We start from the raw sequence: 19,544 nt of genomic DNA, 5'->3' as shown, positions 1-19,544 counted from the left end.
CATGTATAGAGGCCACTTGGGAATTTCATCCAGGGAACTCTCAAAGCTTCAAACCAACATGAGACATAAAAGAAGGAGACCAGGATGTTGATGACCAGGGAGCTGCTATAATAGCCCTGAGTTGCCTAACTCCAGACCTCATATTTCTGAGAGAAAAATAGACCTTACTTTGTTTAAACTACTGTTATTTCTCAATCACTATAGTTAAAACATGTCCTAATTGATAGACCATTGGGCATGAGCTTTAGTGTCAAGATCAAATATTAAGTTTGAATATTTGTTTTAACTTTTTTTGACACTTTTTAAGCAGTTTGTTTCAGTCTCTTTATTTTACTTGCTGAAATATTACCAGAGATATTAGGTTAATAACTTGACAGGAGACTAATCTGGTCAAAGGACAGAATAATCAATGCATGCAGGACATGCATCAAGTTTCTTCCTTGTCCAGGGGCACCTGGGTGGCTCAGTCGGTTAAGCATCGGACTTTGGCTCAATTCATGCTCTCATCTTTCCTGAGTTTGAGTCCTGCATCAAGCTCTGTGCTGATAGCTCAGAGCCTGGAGCCTGTTTCAGATTCTGTGTCTCCCTCTCTCTCTCTGCCCCTCCCCTGCTCACACTGTCTCTCTCTCCCCAAAATAAACATTAAAAAAAGTTTCTTCCTTGTCCCAACACTGATTTCTGATCTGAAACCAGAAATCCAAAAGCCAGTTTGTGAGCATAATCTCCATGGTTTCATCCATTAGCAGATGAATCTGCCCATAATTTCAGAATCTGTAATTTACTAATTTCCACTTATAAAACTTGGAGTTTACCTTGGCGTTCCATCACCAACAATTTCTTAAATACACACACCTATGAGAGCATAGTCAGCTTTTCTAAAGTCTGTTTACTCCAAATGGCCATCGTCTGGGAAAAGTCTATTTAAAACTTGAGACTCGGTCAGTTAACATGGAAAAACTCTTACAGCCTCGTTCTGGTTAATGGCCTTCACCAGATGTTGCTTAGCTGGCTCTATCCTCAGTATCTCCTATGAGTCAAAAGTTAGATTCCTAATTCAATAACCTAATTAATGTTAATTAATCTCAGGTTTGAATTTTTGACACCTATACCCCCTTACTGTGCCATGTATTTCATCATGCATATCAGGAGTCACCTCTTGCCTGGTGTTTTCACTTTTAGTGATGCTAGGATTGATCAGAGTAGTCAACACTCCACATCAACACTTCAACTAATGGTTTGTGCATCTGTTGATGACCATTATCTGCGTCAGTTATTTCATTAGAGCTTGCAAAATGGTAATTTTTTCCAATTCTATTTTTCCTTCTGCATTTATTAGCTGGGATGCTTCTGTACAGAAAAACTTTCCCTCATCTACTAACACCATTTGATTACACTGAAAAATAGTTTACACCAGAAAGTCAATATGAATACTTAATTCTTTTCCTTTAATTATCAAATTTCAGAGGAATGAGCTGTGCCCTGGCTCCACTTGTTCTTAGTCAACCTAGAAGACTCCAGATATGCCATATTCATCATCACATTGGCCATGAATATTAATGAGTGTGCAGCCACTGAACTCATTGCTGTCTACAAGACCTGTTTCCTGACTCTATTAACCTTCTCTTTATGCTAGAAGAGCATGTGGGAGGAAAACAAAGCAAAATAACTAAGTCACGACCAGTCTTAGTTAATGTGAAACAGATGCCTCCTTGCTTCTCTGTTCAACACCCTGCCTGGCTATTCTCCCTAATTTTTTGCTCCCTTAAAACACCATTTGGTGGACAACACCAAGAGCAACTCTAATGTAAAATATGGACTTTGGGTGATAATGGTGTATCAATGTAGTTTCATCAATTTTAACAAATGAACCACTCTGGTAGGGGATGTTGATAACGGGGGAGGTTATACATCATGGGGGGGGGAGCGGTATACGGGAAGGAGTATATGGAAAGTCTTGATACGTTATGCTCAATATTTCTGTGAACATAAAACTGCTATAAAAATAAATGCTATTTAAATAAATAAAAGGCACCACTTGGCTGCCATAGTTTGTCTGTACCATCATCCCTTCAAATCCTGCTTCATTATATGATTCCTGATGTCCCCAAATTGTTCTTCTCTACAAATAGGTATGGATTCCTATCATGTCCACTTCCTTCTTTCAGTTGTCAACTCATAAAAGTTACTGCACAATGGGGTTTTAAAACAGAGTACTGAAGAAACATGATGCTAACACCTTAAAGTATTCTAATAAGAACAGTAGTTGGTGCTGACTGGTATGAAGTGTTTCCAAAGTCCTTTGCTATTACACATTTCACCTCACATTGTAATTATGACTTGTCTATGTTTCGCCCTCAACTAGTCAAGCGTAAGCTTTATCTTATTCATTTTTGTATCCTCCAGCACCTAGCTGGTTCCTGATCCATAGTAGGTGCTCAGTAATTAAGCTGAGTGAGAAGAATAAATGAAATATTTCCACTTAATAAAATGGAAATGCTGTGTATTATATACATACCAATCTATGCCAGAGTTTGGGGCGGGAAATAGGGAGCACCCACCCTCTAATACCTCATTCACAGCAAATGTAGGCATTAGAGAAGAGCAGAAATGGAATGGTATCTCAGAATGTCTGCACCTGTTTACTAAATGAGCACATGAATAACAGCTATCAGAAGATGATGTTATTTAATACCATGTGAGCATTTATTTAAAGCAAAATGCCTTCATGTTAGCCAGCATTCTAATCATTAAATACTGGGAAAATCCAATGTAATATATTATGCCATTTATTTAACTTTTTTATTTCTCTAAATCTCCCAGATTACACAGCCCTATAACAACAAAAAGAGGTGTGAGAAAATTAATCATGCTAAGGCTCAGCATTCAATTTCCTTTTATCCTATAGTAACTTTAGCAATAAATTTGAACCTAATATATTTTCATATTGTCCCTGAAGAGGCAGATAATTTTTGGAATTTTTTGTTCAATTTAAGAAATACCTAATTTTTTTTTTGCCAAATCTCCCTTTACGAAAGTAGAGGTACATTTTGTCATGTTCACTTTCAATGACACTTGGAAATACAGCCATCACTGCCTAAATAAACTAAGTTTGTTGCAATTTCTAGATGTTTGAATCAGTATTGAGCTCAATACTTCATTTTAATTGAGGTTGGCTATTGAATTCATGTAAATCTTTGTTGAGTATACTAATTTATACAAATCTAGACATTCAATTTACCACCCAAAAAAGTATGACAGGGATAATATCATGGCAAAGAGATTGTTCTTTTTATGCTTAACTGTGCAGGGAGGCTGTTTCTCCTTGTGTGTGTAGATTTAAACCCTTAAAAAATAATCTTCAATGTCACTTAGAGTTGAAAACAAGTATTTTTATCTGACCATGCCCTAATAATACAAATGTATGATATTCCAAACATTATTTAATCTCCTACAGCTCAGTTTTATAAAATAAATATTTTGTGGATCTTAACTTTCAGATCTATGTAACTTATTTCTTCCCTATAATGGGAATTCACTAGTGAATTGCCCTACAGCAGTCTTCACTGCGAGCTATAGAAACGTACAGTCTGTTCCCCTCTGTAGTTTTGCTCTTGTAGGGGGTACAGAGGCTCTGTGTTAGCATCTTTCAGACTTAGATTTGCTTCCTTTCTCCAGACCAGAACATTTCTGTATATTTTTTTCTTTTGTCTCATCAAAGTGAAGCAAACATCGCAAGAAATCACAAAAAAAGGTATCAGTCAAAAGACTGCACTTTCCCTTTAATCTCTATTAAATCCAATGACAAGTAATGTTTGTTCACTTTTTTAGTGTAGTTATTAGAAAATGTAAAATTACTGTGGCTGACATTGGTGGCTTACATTATTTCTCCGTTGGACAGCGCTAATCTAGACTCACTCCTCCTACCCCTGCCCTGCCCCTGCAGGTGGGATTCTTTCAACCACCCACAGTGCTGAACTTTAGAACTTATCAGTTAGTTTTTTGGAACATAGGTCAGAAGAACTGCCCACAACTTGCAGCAGAGTCTACATGAACAACAAACATTCCTGGGCAGTGTTCAATGTGAGGAGATGGGAGTTGCTCTAACCTTTCTTATTACTTTTCATGGGAAAGTAACTATGGCCCCTTTATGACATCCTATCAATTACATCAGCTGGGACATTAAGGGGAGGAACAGGCTTCTTTTTTTTAGAAGCATAAAAAGCAAATGAGCATGATCCCTAAACAAAGAGGAAGGTTTAGGTAGGAATTCTGCCAAAGTCACACGTGTTCCTCCTTGACACAGATCCAATCTGTGGCCAGAGAAGGGTAGACCAGCTCTATAGTCAGTCTATGGCACCCCCTTCTATTAGAAGCAGAAATGGTCACATAATGATGCAAAAAAAAAAACACAGGCCCCCATCAAAAGGGATTTTTCCAAGCATTTTCCATAAGACTCCTTAACTGCTCAGACTGAAGAGGCTAGCACTATGTCTGTATCCACTGGGCTCTAAATATTTCAGTGAAGAGAACATAGTACATCCTTTTTCAGAGGCTTCCAAAAATAGGTAATTATCAAGATTACCTGGGGGATCTCTAGGGATGGGTTAATATGAACCAATGACCAGAGCCTGAAAGGTACTCACCCTTCATTCCGGGCAAAGAGAAATTCTTAAGGCCCGTTTCTTTCTCTTGATTCTCTGATAAGCTCTTTGTTTATATGCATGGAGGGAAAAAGAGTGTGATGAAACACTGTGCTAAGAACTAAAATTTGGACATATGCTAAGGAAGATGTATACCACAGAGTGATTCATGGATTGTACGCAGCAAGCTTGTAGTATATAATATATCCAAACAGTATTAATTGCCAGATACACTTAGACATAAATTCCATGTGTTGTTCTCACAGTGTTTTAAAAACACACTAGTGCACATTATGAGTCTGTCCTTAAAACCAATGCCTGGGAATGTAGTATCATCTCTGGGAGATGTCGATGACTCGTTGAAGGGCAGAAAACTGGGAAATAAGATATTCCAATAAAACTGGAATAAGGAAATAAGGAACATGTTATTTTTACACATTAGCTGCCCTCTTTCCATTGTGAAAATGTTCCTCCCTGATCCATATGACATGGAAGGAACTGTAAATTACAGGGCCTTTCCTGCCAGCCACGTGAGTGAGAAAGAGATCCAAGGTTTGCCAGTCGTGATCTTCTGAACTGCCATTGGTCCAAGGGCCAAATGGGGTCAGACAAGATCAAATCTCCAAGTAAAGCCAACTGTTGACTGTTTATCTTCTCTGTGGGGCTGTGACCTGAGAAAACCTTGAAGCCTAGACCTCTTCCACATCCTTACACTCTCTCTCAGTTAAGTACAAGCCATAGTTTTGTGATGTTGGCCTAGTCCCAACTTCACAGATGGACCCAAAGTGGCATAAGTGTAATCTGATCATCCTGGCCACAGTGACTGGTTCCATTAGCAGAATGTGCAGGACTTCTGTTTGACAGCTGAGGTAAATAAGGGCTGCTCTTGTCCTGGACAGTGTGGTGTATCTACATGACACTTGAAGCTGCTGCAGCCATTTACCCAAGAGAAATTATCAAGATGATGTAGTCAAGATGAAGGAGGACAGAGGCAAACAAAATAGAGACATGGAGATGGAGCCATGATCAAACCTCACCTGAGCCCTGTCAACCTCTAAAATGTAACCCTTAGTTTTGTAAACCATGTAACTACTTTGTTATTTAAGCCAGTTTAATGATATTTTCTATTACTTTGCAACTCAAAGCACTCAAAACTGATAAAGAGTTTGGTATTAAGAATGAGAGACCTTAAAGGTAGACTGGGATGAGCGGAAGAGGACCAGCAGAAGGCAGCATGGAGCCCAACGTTCCAGCATGGAAGTTGTTGGTCCCTAACTAAAGGCAAAGTATCAACTGCCTTTTATCATCTTATTTGCAATATGGTTTTCCTCATAGTAGAGAACATTTTCCCTGTACCCACATCTGTATTGAAAGTAGAAAAATATAAGATAGCAGACAGTATGGCTGATTTCAAGAAAGAGGAGAGAGGGATCTTGGCCTGCTTTATTCATTTATATCATGGTCTGATTTCTATAGGCATTTAAGTTTATAAAGCCTGGAGTAGCTGTCACCTGATTACAGGTGGATTTGTGTGTGTGTGGAAAACGACAGCGGTCAAGGAGGGGTAGGAAGCCAAACTATATTACCCCTGAGAGCCTAGAATTCTATAAGTTAAAAATACAGTGTATCTGGTACCTCCTATTGATTTCCTCAGACTACATTTAGTCCTTTTAGTCAACGAAGGCTTACATAAAAAATTAGGAGGTTATTATGATCAAGAGGGTTTCACCACATGACAATAGTTTTGAAATCATTACTGTTACTAGTATTTAACTGTTTCAAATATTCTCATTATTGAACTTATATGGGCTCTATTAAAATGGCTCATGCCACTTAGGATTCTAATTGTTTTTCCTTTACTACAGTAACTCTGAACATTACTGTGTCAAAGCCACCAAGAGTCATCAGGATTTTTACAAGAATACTTTCAAATACAACACCAAGAAAGAATACTGCATAAAACCTAGTTGACATCTACTATAAGAGGTTTTTCAAGATGGAAGAAAGCAAAGCAAAAGGAAATGTAGAGTTATTTGTGATTTTGACATTATAAACTCGAGGAACAGAGTACTAGAAAAAAATAACTGAATTGTGTACTTCCCCCCCCCAAAAATTTTTAAGATATAATCAACTCTAAAACAACACCCCAGAGATAGAACAATTAGGGTTCTGTGTTAGAGCTGTGGCCCTCTACAGACATCTTGTGAATCAGATTTCTAACAGCCTGTATTTCTAGTATTTCTTATCTCCTCAGCCAGGACCAGCCTGAACCAATTTTTTTAAATGGTCACCATCAAAACCAGGTGTTTACAAAATCCATGTGATCTTATGTGAAAGACAGATGAAACTGATACTAAATTGATGCTTTCTCTTTGATTGAAAAAAAATAAAGAATGAGTAAGGATAGGACCATAAAGAGGAAAAAGGGGCCTTTCCAAAACTGAGCACAGCTCTGTATGATGAGGCAGAGTGGGAAGTGTGGAAAGCACAGGGATAAGGAGTAAGACTCCCTGGCCTGAATCCACCTCCACCATGTCATTACTACCTAGGAGTGTACTTTTTTTTTTTTTCAACCTTTATTTATTTTTGGGACAGAGAGAGACAGAGCATGAACGGGGGAGGGGCAGAGAGAGAGGGAGACACAGAATCGGAAACAGGCTCCAGGCTCTGAGCCATCAGCCCAGAGCCCGACGCGGGGCTCGAACTCACGGACCGCGAGATCGTGACCTGGCTGAAGTCGGACGCTTAACCGACTGCGCCACCCAGGCGCCCCTACCTAGGAGTGTACTATCTACGCTCACTGAATCTCCTTTTCCCCACATAAAATAGAGCTGGTAACACCCATAAAGTTGTGAGGATGACATGGGCTAATCAATTTAGAACAGCATCTGGTATATAATAGTTCTCAATAAATATTACTATGTCCCTAGCATCTAAATGTTAACATTTTTCAAGATGTCTAGTAATATCAAGTTATATTATGGGTTTCCATAACCTGTTTTTTTTTCCCATAACGTATTTCTAGAGTACTGCTGATCACTTTCTTAGAATTAGCTCACCTTCCTTCTGTGTTAGAAGATGTATAAAATTCCCTCTGCTGTTTTTCTGCACAGTTTCTTACATGTCAGTTTCTGACATTGTCTGAACAATGCCAGAATTTTACAGTTCCATGTATTAAGTTAATTATTTTTGTTAAATGTCTTCGTTATTAAACACCTTCGCTGGCACAAGACACAATATGATGGCTGATGGCCACATTGCCCTTTGGCTTTATAACAAAACTCTCCTCCAGATAGCATAAGGAGATACTTCTTCAGGCGTAGGGATTTTCCTGTACAAACAGGATGTATGTCAAGGCTAAAATTGGGTTACTGTGCAAATAGGGGAAAAGCAATGAGCACATTACTTATAATCCTATTTTTAGTTCCACTGCCTTCCACACTGCTGCCAGAGTGATATCAGAACACAGATGGGATTGTGTTATTCTACTCCTTAATAGTCTTCAAATGGCTCCTCAATGCCTAGAAAATGTCCAAATTCCTTAAAATCCCAAGGCTCTAAACAATCTGATCCCAATCTGCCCCTGTAACCTCATCTCTACTCAGTCCCTCCTCTACACCCATGTTCTGACTTATGAATAACACCATGTATTTATTTGTCTCTATTATTTTGCTTATGTGGTTCCCACAATTGCAATACCTTCCTTATCTGGCATATCATGATCTGTTGGGCTAAACTGATATCTATGCTAACTGATATCTATGGCTATCTGTGTTATGCTTCATGCTTATTTCATCTCTTGCTGGCTCCCAGGCAGAATTAATCATTTGTCTCTCTTTGTAGAGGACTCATTTCAAGTACTATGGTGGGGATACAATGTGAAGTCAAAACAGACATCATATCTTCCCCTCATGAGCATGAAGTCTCATGGCAAGTCAGGTATTAATATCACAAATGTAAATTAAACTATGATAAGAAGAACATGGTGTTATAAGATCATTTAGGCACTTAAAAAAATCTTTCCTGAAAGACCTGAAGAGAGGCAGGAAGAGTAATGAGTAATAAAATCATATGTAAAGGCCCTGTAGGCAGGAAAGAGCATCAAAATGCAAGATGGAAGGCCAGGGAAATGGGGATGGAAAGATCATTGAGAAGCCTACAGTTGGTTGACCCTGGAGAATTACACAACATTTTTCTTCATAACCCTTTACATTTATCTATTCTAATTAATCTTTTGTCTCTAGAGGAAGATAATATGAAATGCCAAGAAAATTCAATGAAATTTTTCAGATTTTCAATATCCTATCACTGCTAATTCTTAATAAGAAGGTGAACCATTCCCTGAAGACTACTTACAGCATTCACAAATAAAATTTCCCTATTCTTTGTAGTTTTTTATATTCTGTCCCTGACTGTTCATGAGTTACAAAAGCTGTAACTCAGTGCCACGGGCTGTCATTGCTCAAAAAATAAAGTAACAGCTTGTTTTCACTGGCAAGAGTAAATCAACACCCTTCTGCCAACAACTGTCACCAGTACAACCCAACACATAAACACCCTATATATCCTGTAGAGGACAAATAAACTAATTGGTGAGAAAAATTAACTGTCCCAAGTTTACTTCAGGTCACATTTTTCACAAGATTTCTAGTGTCATTGCAGAAAATTGAGTATATTGCTTTGAAAGTAAATTATTTTAAAAATTCCTCAAGAGATTCATTTGCCAGAGACTTTTCACAGTAATAACAAGGGAGATGGCCAACTCTTGGGGTCCATTACAAAAACAAGGACTATTCTGGGTCAAGAATTTGAGGGTATTTTGTGATTTTTTTTTCCTTAGGAAAGACATGTCTGAATCCTATGTGAACTACAATTGCAATTAGAAAAGCAATGATTTGATATTTCTTCCATTTATTCGTTCAGCAGATTTTATTAAGTATTTACCCTGGCTTAATCTCTACAACCATGGTCAGAAATACCATGTATTTATGATCTATGTATTTTATTTCCTTAATTCAGACAACTGAAGAATCTCATAGAAAACAAAGAGTGTTTTCTGTAAGACTTGCATATCTGGTTTATTTACTTAATCTTCAAATGCATATATATCAGATATTAATTTCCATTTTGTGATTGAGAACACTAGCATGGCATAACTAATTTTAGTGATGGTCCCAGAAATGATAGATGGATCAGCAGGAATTGTGAAGATGAGTCCAGAAACAAAGCACTTCATCACTCTTGATAGAATCAGAACAAAACTTTCCATTCCGTTTATGTGAAGTAGGTTACAGAGTAAAGCAAAAATGTAACTGGTATCTCTCAATTCTAAAATTATGTTTTTTGTGTTTTCACTTAATGCGTTTGTTGGAGCTTCTCTCTAACCATTTAGGACAAGAAGTCCCAAATTTTAAATCATTGGGACAGGGAGAAGATGGAGTCATGGCAGACAGGGTTGTGTTCAATTTGTCCTTGTAACCCTGCTATTGCTATAAAAGGTGACATCACCTGTTTACTCACAAGCAGACTGATCTCAACTACATACACAAATGCATTGTTATAGTCTCTCCTAGTAAGTTCAAAGTCAGGGTTTCTCTGTTCTTTTTAAAGGGAACCTTATAGGATTGTTGCCTGGATACCAAGACTTCAACTTGTATTGCAGTAGTTCATACTTCTGTCTCCATCTGTCAGGTATTTAAGTCTTTATAATATCAAACACTCAACCTAGAATTTACAGTCATAGGGAAACTGAATTCTCTCCAAATGGAGGCAAGAGAGATAGTGGTTTTTTTTTTTTCTCCCATTAAATCACAGTCTTGCAAAGAGTGGTCTTTGTGATTTGGGATAAATTCCTCAGTATTTTATTTTCAACCAAGGGTCACCATGCTTCTTGTGTTTGTGTTGTGTTTAGATTAGCTTTTTGAAAATAGTGCATGTGCAACAAGATGACCTTTTAAAATCCAGATCCTTAAGAATTTTGAAATTCTTATGGGTAGAAGCTGTAAAGAAACTGAAAACTGACATTTCAAACCTGCAAAAATATTTCATCTTGCAGGATATAGTTAACTGGTTCTATCCTGAGACTTGCTAATTTCTTTGTTCTGATGACCAAATGGCCACTCTTAGCTATACAAAAAACAAAAAAATAAATTCGAATCTATTCTCTTTGAAGGACAAATCAGAAGCCCCATAAACCCATATGCTGGCATTACGAATGAGCAACTATCAGTCGTATTGCCTATATAAACTGGATTAGTGTCTCGGAAGATATTGTTGCTTTTTTGTTGGGCAGCCAATGGAGTTGAGAAAAATGTTTCTTTTTCCTTTGAAATTTAGTGTGCTCTGTGCCTAAAAATTGTCCCTGGTTTATAGGAAGTTGTATTCCTATTTGGGCAAAAACTCTTAGATGAAGAGTTGAAACCAAGAAAAGAGGTTCCTTCAAGTCAAATTAGAAAAAAGACCTAAAATAAAATGGAAAGAACCTAATGACTTCCAAGCAGGAACAGACTGTTAATGTTCTTGTGCTGTTTTACATGAGACAACCAGACTTTGAGTAATACCTGATTTTGCACCATTATGTTCTGAGATGATTAATTTACTGAGGCGGCCACACCCACATCCTGCAAGTAAGGTTGGGCATTTCCTTGAAGGCAGTGGATTTTCCACTGTCAACCACTTGAGAAAAGGTAGTTCTAGGGACAGGAGAGGGAACCCTTGGACTTTGGTGAGGGCAAAATTTTCTTACCCATTCCTTGCCTCATAGCTATTTTTAATAAACCTACAAGTAAAAGACAAATTCTGTTACTTTCCTGGTAATGAGGATCAAGCCATTGTCAGCTACATGGAAACAGGCTGGGGAACAACCCTATCTTTACAGGGTTAAGTATGTAAGTCCTGGTAAGACTTCCTAGTAGAAGAAGTCTGGATCTGTAGATTATGAAAGTCATCCCACCCAGTAGCATTTGTACACTGTGTGTGTGTGTGTGTTAAACTTCCTTTTGATTATATCCAAACTTATAGTAAAATCTAGCTTAAAGGTTATAGCCTGATGGATGACTTTGAGAATGGTAGAGTAAGAACTTCCTGAAAATCTGCTCTTTTATAAACACAATGAAAGCAGTGGCAAAAATTATCAAAATCAACCTGTTCAGAATTCTGGTTATTAATTAAAGACTTGCAACAATCCAAGGAGTTTTAGTCAAGAAAAAAATGGCTGAATCTCAGAAAGAACTGTGAGTTTTGTGTCATTTTAACTTGCTGTAATCCTGTCTGCCTTTCTCCAGCTTCATGATATCCTTGAAAAACAATAGCATGGGTTGTTTGGTTACTGGTATTTACAATAGCTATAAGTACCAACAGCCTACCAGCCACTGGAGGGAAGAGAACATACTTGAAACTCCTTAACAACCCCATCCCCAGGGAATTGTCATGATTTGACTGGTCTGGGAGCTTACTGAAAAGCTCCATTCTCAAGACTGTTCTTGTTTAGCCTGTGAGAGCAGCTCTATCCCTAGGGTATTTGATGAAAACAATCAGCACCAATTATATAACATCACAGCTCCTGAGGCAGCATTTCCAGCTGGGGATAACAAGCGTTGACCACAAAACTTGAAAGGAAAAACTGGGAAATGTGATATGCACAGAGAACTTTGAAAAACTCCTATATATTTCTGGGATTCTAGAAGGTCATACCCACATTTAGGAGATATGTGAATGCCCAGGATAGACTTGGGAAAACTCTCATCTTTCACAACTAACATGCATTGAGGCTATTCACAAGCAGGAAGTGAAGGCTAAGGGAGAGTTGTAAACTGCCTATAAAGTACTGAAGTCATGCCCTAACACACATACAGAGTTCCTCAGCAAAGGCTGAGAGACTTTCTGATTCAAGGCACTTAAAGAAATCTCTGTCCCATCCTTAGCTGACCACTAAGAAAATCAACCAGAGACTTCAGTGGCTGCACATGACAAAGACTACAGACCACAGAATCAGCTTAAGAAAGTCACTAAACAAACAAACAGCAACAACAAAAGGAAAGGGCAATAATCTGATTTTTAGAGTTGCCACATTATATTAAGTGTCTCATTTTTAACAAAAAAAATTATAAAACAGGCATACATACACACACACAGAGGCTTCAGGAAGTTACAGGCCATGGATGGCGGGGGGTGGGGAGGGAGTCAGTAAAAACTACCCCTAACAAAACACAGGCATTGAACTTACAAGAAAAACACTTCAATCTGCTATCTTAAACATAAAAAAAAAAAACCTAAACCATGTCTAAAATACTAAAGGAAAGTGTGAAAACAATACCTTACCAAATAGGGAAGAGAAAGAAAAAAATTATATAAAAATTCTGGAGTTGAAAATACAATAGCTGATATGAAAAATTCACTAGAGGGACTTAACAATACATGAACTGACAGAAGAAAGAATCAAAACATTTTCATACAGGTTAAATAAGATTATTCAGCCTGCTGAACAGAAAAGAAAAAGGATGAAGAAAAATGAATAATGATTCAGAAATCTGTGGGACACCATCAAATATACCCATGTATGCATAATGGGAGTCCCAGAAGGAAAAGGAGAGAAAGAGGCAGAAAGAATACTTGGAGAAATAGTAAAAAAAAAAAACAAAAAAACCCAAATTTGATGAAAACTATTAATCTGCACATCCAAGGAGTTCAACAAACCCATGTAGAATTAAACTCAAAGAGATCCATACATACACACATTATACTCAAATTTCCAAAAAGACAAAAAGAGAATCCTGAAAGCAGCAAGAGAGAAGTTATTATAGACCAGGATTCTCAACAAGATCCACTGAGGCTAGAAAGAAATGGCATATTCAAAGTGTTGAAAGGAAAAAAAAACTGTCCACCAGTAATTCATATCTTCAAAACTACTATTCAAAAATGAGGGAGAAATTTTAAGAGACTCTCAGATAAGCAAAAACTGAGAGAATAATTGCCAGTCAATTTACGGCCAACACCAACCCATCTTAGATTACTTACACCTCGTGACCTAATGATAGTCTTCTTGTTCCCATCATTGCTCTTTTTATGTTAGACTTGAAACACTTACATCTGGGGCGCCTGGGTGGCACAGTCGGTTAAGCGTCTGACTTCAGCCAGGTCACGATCTCGCAGTCCGTGAGTTCGAGCCCCGCGTCGGGCTCTGGGCTGATGGCTCAGACCCTGGAGCCTGTTTCTGATTCTGTGTCTCCCTCTCTCTCTGCCCCTCCCCCGTTCATGCTCTGTCTCTCTCTGTCCCAAAAATAAATAAACGTTGAAAAAAAAAAAAACACTTACATCTGTCCTTTTATTCCAGATTGAAAATTGTACTATAGTCCTAAACTTGTTTAGAATATATATATATATATATATACATAAATGGGAATTGATACACACTTATTAAATGTTACTGTAGCCAAGCAGCAGATTTAAAAGTACACTTTCTCCTATTTTGAACTGAAATATGGATATAATTCTGCTTGAGTCCAGAAGCATGCCCATAATGTAATTTATACTCTCTCCCTAAATATATTTACGTATCTAGCAGGTAAGAATCAAGAGAGGTGGAAAGAGGGACTAATTACAACCATTTTCTAAAATTCGCAGTGAACTTTGGTTACAGCCTAACAGTTGGTCAGGCTAGTGCACTTCAAAAAAAAAAAAAGTTCACTATTTGAGAGCTCTGAGTACAGATTCTGCTCATCTTTAGTAAAGATGCTAAAAAAAAAAAAGAAAGAAAGAAAAGAAAAGAAAAGAAAAGAAAAGAAAAGAAAAGAAAAGAAAACCCTCAAGCACTTGACTTGGAGTTCAGCACACCTGCTCACTGGGATGTGTTCAGCCTCAGTTTCATCACCAAAATATCCCCTCCTATTTAAATTATTTTCTGATATCCTGGGCAATTGGCCACTTCCTCCTCTGCAGTTCCACTTCTGCTTTTACTTTCTTTAAGGACTTATCACATTATACAATAATTATCTTCCCACTTAGCTGCTACCATTAGACTCTGATCTCCTCCAAAAATGACACCTCTCATGGATCTCTGTATCCCTGACCTTCAACACAGTAACCAGAAAGGGCTCAGTGAATGTTGGCTTAATGAGTTATTTAAAATAGGTAACTAAATTTTAGTCATGAATTATAGGTATAAAAGCCTATAATGGAATAACTGGGGGTCCTTAACATGACAGTTTCTATCACCAGCTACTGGTTAATAATGTTCTCTTTGATAATCCATCAAAAAATCCCCTGATCACTCATGACTATTCATACAGATTACTACTCACACATATAATGTGAGCATTTACTAGCCACATCTAGGGTACTTTACATATGCTTTATTTATTTGAATAAACATATGAAGCAGTACCCTGGAGAAACAATCAATGCTAACCTCAGCAATTTGATCACTCATGTAACTCTATGCTTGATCAGGTCCCCCACAAGTATTGCAAATAGGTGTAGATATGTCTGACTCTGAGGATGAATGCAAGTCTCCCAGGGAATGTAGTACATATTCTCAAGTAACTTTAAGCACCTGAGTTAATCATCCAATGATTCTAAACACATATACCTTATTACATAGCACAATACTTGGCACATGGTAGATTATCAATGTGTGCTATGTCAATTAATTAAATACAGTGATCTTGACTTAAATAGTATAATTTTCTCCTGAATTTTTATCTACATTTTCTCTTTTTATATCCCTAGTCAAAGGCAGGTCCTCTCTTTCAGCACATCTTTTCAGTGAGAAAATAAATCCTTTTTCAGAATGACTTTCTATAGTTACTCCACTTGAGATTAGTTCAGCTTCCATTGCCAGCACTTGATGTCTCAAATAGAAATCCTTTTAGTTTCCCATTTCAGAATTTGCACTGAAATAGTAACAAGCTTAATCTGATTACACAGAAATAGTATCTTTTCATTGGGCTCACAGCCATTCTGAGCTTTCTTGAATTCACTCCCAAGACTTTGCTAAATGATTTTTCTGCAAGACAATCAAAACTGCTGGTCTCCCAATTTTTCTCCAACTTTTTTCTTTTCTAAAAGCATTAGTATTTCTTTTTCTACAGTCAATTATTGTTTACATTTCTTTCCCTGAGACAGACTCCTTGGCCTAACGATCTGTCACAGGAATGTTACCTTCTCTTGGCCTACTTTTAAATACTATGGAATTACCTTTTTGTCTGTGGCCAAGTAGAATTCAGTATAATCAAGAAATTGGAAAGAGAAATGCTTCTTCACACTCCTGTTAAAGATGGATCATTTGGAAATAATCATACCTGTTATATGAGAAAATTCTAAACATATTTGTCTATGCAACATCTTATATGAAGTCATGTGGTAGAATATCAGTTTTTAATGTATTAGTTTGGACTGCTAGAACAAAATACTACAGGCTTGGTGGTTTAAGAAACAGACATTCCTCACAGTGCTGGGGGCTGGGAAGTCCAAGATCAAGGTTCCAGCAGATTCAGTTACAGGTGAGAGCTCTCTTCCTGGCTACATACAACTGCCTTCTCACTGTGTCTTCACATGACAGAGAGAGAGGGAGGGAGAGCAAGCCCTCTGGTGCCTCTTCTTATAAGAGCTCTAATCTCATCATGAAGGCCCTTCCCTCCAGACCTATCTAAACCTAATTATCTCCCAAAGGTCCCATCTCCAAATACTGTTACACTGGAGGTTAGAACTTCAATATATGAATCTTGAGGGGACACATCGTGGTCCATAGATTAACATAGGCTTATAAAAAAGTTATGATTCAAACTCAGCAAACACATTATTCCTTTATTTATTCTTCCTTTCTAGTAAATATCTTTATATATAATTCTCAACAAAATTTTGATCAAAATTTCTGAAACAGTAAAATTTTGAAAATAATTGATAATGTGACTAACAACATTTGAGGGATTCATTTTGTTTTAAGGAATTCCTTTTATGAATTTTATAATTCACTGGGCTTTTGAGATATCGTTGTTGAAAAAATTATGAGTGGTTAAAATTAAGAGTGACAATACAAAATAAAATGAGGATATAGAAGAGTTAGAATTCTTTTTTTGCTGATGATGTACTGAAATTGGTACTCATTTATAAGAGTGAACAAGTTGGAAATACTAAAAATAAAAGCCTATCAACAGTAGAATGCATTAAAAAAAATTGTGGTGTAGTCATACAATGGAATACTACACAGCAAGAAAAAGAATAAACTGATATCTAGCACATGAGTCTCAAAGATGTGATCAGTGAGCAAAAGCAGCTAGACAAATTCATTTATATGAATTTCAAAAACAGATAAAACTAATCACTGCTTATAAGCAGAATAGCCATCTTTGAGAGGGGCTACTGTGTGGGAGGAGGCATGAGGGAGTCTTCTGGGGCTAGAAGTGTCTATATCTTGATCTGGGTGATGGATACAGGAATATGTTGGATATTAAAATTCCTCAGGTATATATTTAAGATACATGTAGTTTATGGTAGATATATTATTCCTCAATACATATTAAAAATAATTTTAAAAGAGAATTTAAAAATATGATTAACAACCTGACCCGCACTTAGCCTAGCAAATGCCTAGACAATGATAAGCCCTATGTTCCTCAACAGTAACTAACTGCTTTTTCCACTGACTTCTCCAAAAGATGCACTTCTGAAATTTCATACACACTGAAGCCAAATCATGACCTCAAGACTCTCTGGGAGTCTTTATCTAACTATGGAAATAATGCCCTTTTCTTACAAAATTAGATTTCTTCTTTGCCACTGAGTTTCTAAACTAAGTAACCCACTGTATAGCAATCTACACATAAAGTCTGTGTCCATATATAATTTAGATCATCCAAAACAGGATGTTTGACAGTAAAAAGGAATACTGTTAATAATTACTCAGGGATAACATTCTTAAACCAGGATTGTCTTAGGTGAACTAGATGTCTGGTCACATTTTGTACAGGTGGTAAAACTATAAAGAAAAGGAAAATATTAACACAAATTTCAGGACAGTGGTTAACCTGGATGAAGTGAGGTTGCCATGAGGTAGAAACACAGGGAATCTTCAGAATTTCTCTCTTAAACTAGATGTGTGTGTGTGTATACACATACACACATATACATATTTATTAATTTATAAATTTTTTAATATATACATATATATGTATATGTACAGTTATATATATATATACATGTGTTCATCTGTTGCTTTTCAAACTACATATATGCACTTATATACTCTATAAAAATCATTAATAAATTTTTTAAATTATTATTAAAAGCAATACAAAACCCCAAAATTAATGTAACAGGCACAGGTATTATGTTGACTTATGCTTGTCATTATGGTAAAGAGTTCAAGTCACTGATTATCGTTGGATATATCCTTTTTTTTTTTTTTAACAGGAAATAAGATTTATCTGTGGGCATGAATAAGGGGGCAGTGCCAAGTTTCCCATGAGTGCAGGGCCTCCCATCTGTCCAGGAAGCCATCATGAGGGATGTATTTGACCCCAAAGTCATCTGGGATGAGCCACTTTTCAGCCATCATGTCTTCAAATTCATCTACATTAAATTTAGTAATGCCCCACTTCTTGGTGATGTGATTTTTCTGGCAGCCAGGGAACTTGCATTTGGCCCTATGTAGGGTCTCAACCACATGTTCCTTATTCTTCAGCTTGGTAAGGATGGACATAATGCCTTGATCAATATGGACTCTAGCTACTCTGCCCTGGGGGTTTCTGAAGGCACCCCACATACCTGTCTGTATGGTCCCAGCAGGAGATGACATCTTGTTGATATGGATGACTTGGAAGGGGTAGAGGCGTGCTTGAATGTGAAAGCCATCTTTTCACAACTCTTCACCATGTACTTGTTGGCACAGAGGAAGCCTCCAGGGCTTCAAAAGAGAGAGCTGTTCATATTCATCTGACACCATGTGGCCATGGTGTAAAAACTCATCACTTTTGCCTTCTTCCATTCCATATCAAAGATGTAGATCTTCACATCAGGTATATCTCTGCAGAAGTGAGACTTTGGATATGACTTGTTTGTACAATACCAGTAATACCAGACAGGGCAGTGACCCATGGCAACACCACAATCTGTGAGGGCCCGAAAGGAAAGAATTTGTTATGTTCATATTTTTTGTAATGTCTTTGTTCAGAAAGTAATTCCTTTACACAAAAGCACTACTTCTTTGGACTATAATTAAAAAAATAAGTTTTAATATTAAAGCAGGAATTGTTCTTTGCATACAAATATGAAGAAGCTTGGGTTTATATACTACAGATATGTTATAACACAGGCAGACACTCAATTAACATCGAAGAGTAGGATGTTGAGGTGCCTAGGTGGCTCAGCTGATTGAGCCTCTGACTCTTGATTTCAGCTCAGGTCATGATCCCAGGGTCCTGGGATCAAGCTTCCACAATCAGCATGGAGCCTGCTTGAGATTCTCTCTCTCTCTCCTTCTGCCCCTCTCCCCTGCTCATGCTCTCTAAAATTAAATTAAATTAAATTAAATTAAGCTAAATTAATTTTTTTAAATACAGTGTTGATTTTCCTCTTCTTCTTCCATCCCTTTTCCTTGAAGATAGTGGCATGGCCAGGGGCCAAAAATGTGGCAGGATAAAGGATGTGGCAATGAGGTTGGAATACTGATTATATATACAAGGAGTTGAGCAAGTAAATACATGTATCAGTTATAATGGGAATCAGGTTCTCAATGAAATACAAGGCAATGTTAGCTGCTAAGGTGGGAAGAACTCCTATTTTGGAGAATAGAAAAGAACTCTATTTTGGAGAATAGAAAACCAAGCATACTGGAAGGTACAAATGTCACACAGTGTTCAGTGGCCATTTGAGGTTTGTCCTTTGAACTGGTTTCTTATTGCTGCTGTA

General features: G+C 37.3%; 1 pseudogene; it reads right to left on the bottom strand.

The window, feature by feature from the left end:
- Positions 1 to 18,057: 18,057 nt before the first annotated feature.
- LOC123596928 lies at positions 18,058 to 18,695 on the bottom strand (annotated as a pseudogene).
- Between the last annotated feature and the right edge of the window lie 849 nt (positions 18,696 to 19,544).

This window comes from Leopardus geoffroyi, chromosome C1 (genome assembly GCF_018350155.1).
Source record: "Leopardus geoffroyi isolate Oge1 chromosome C1, O.geoffroyi_Oge1_pat1.0, whole genome shotgun sequence".
NCBI classification, from domain to species: Eukaryota; Metazoa; Chordata; class Mammalia; order Carnivora; family Felidae; genus Leopardus; species Leopardus geoffroyi.
Note: the sequence above shows the minus strand (reverse complement) of the source record. Positions and strands in the feature narration are given on the sequence as shown.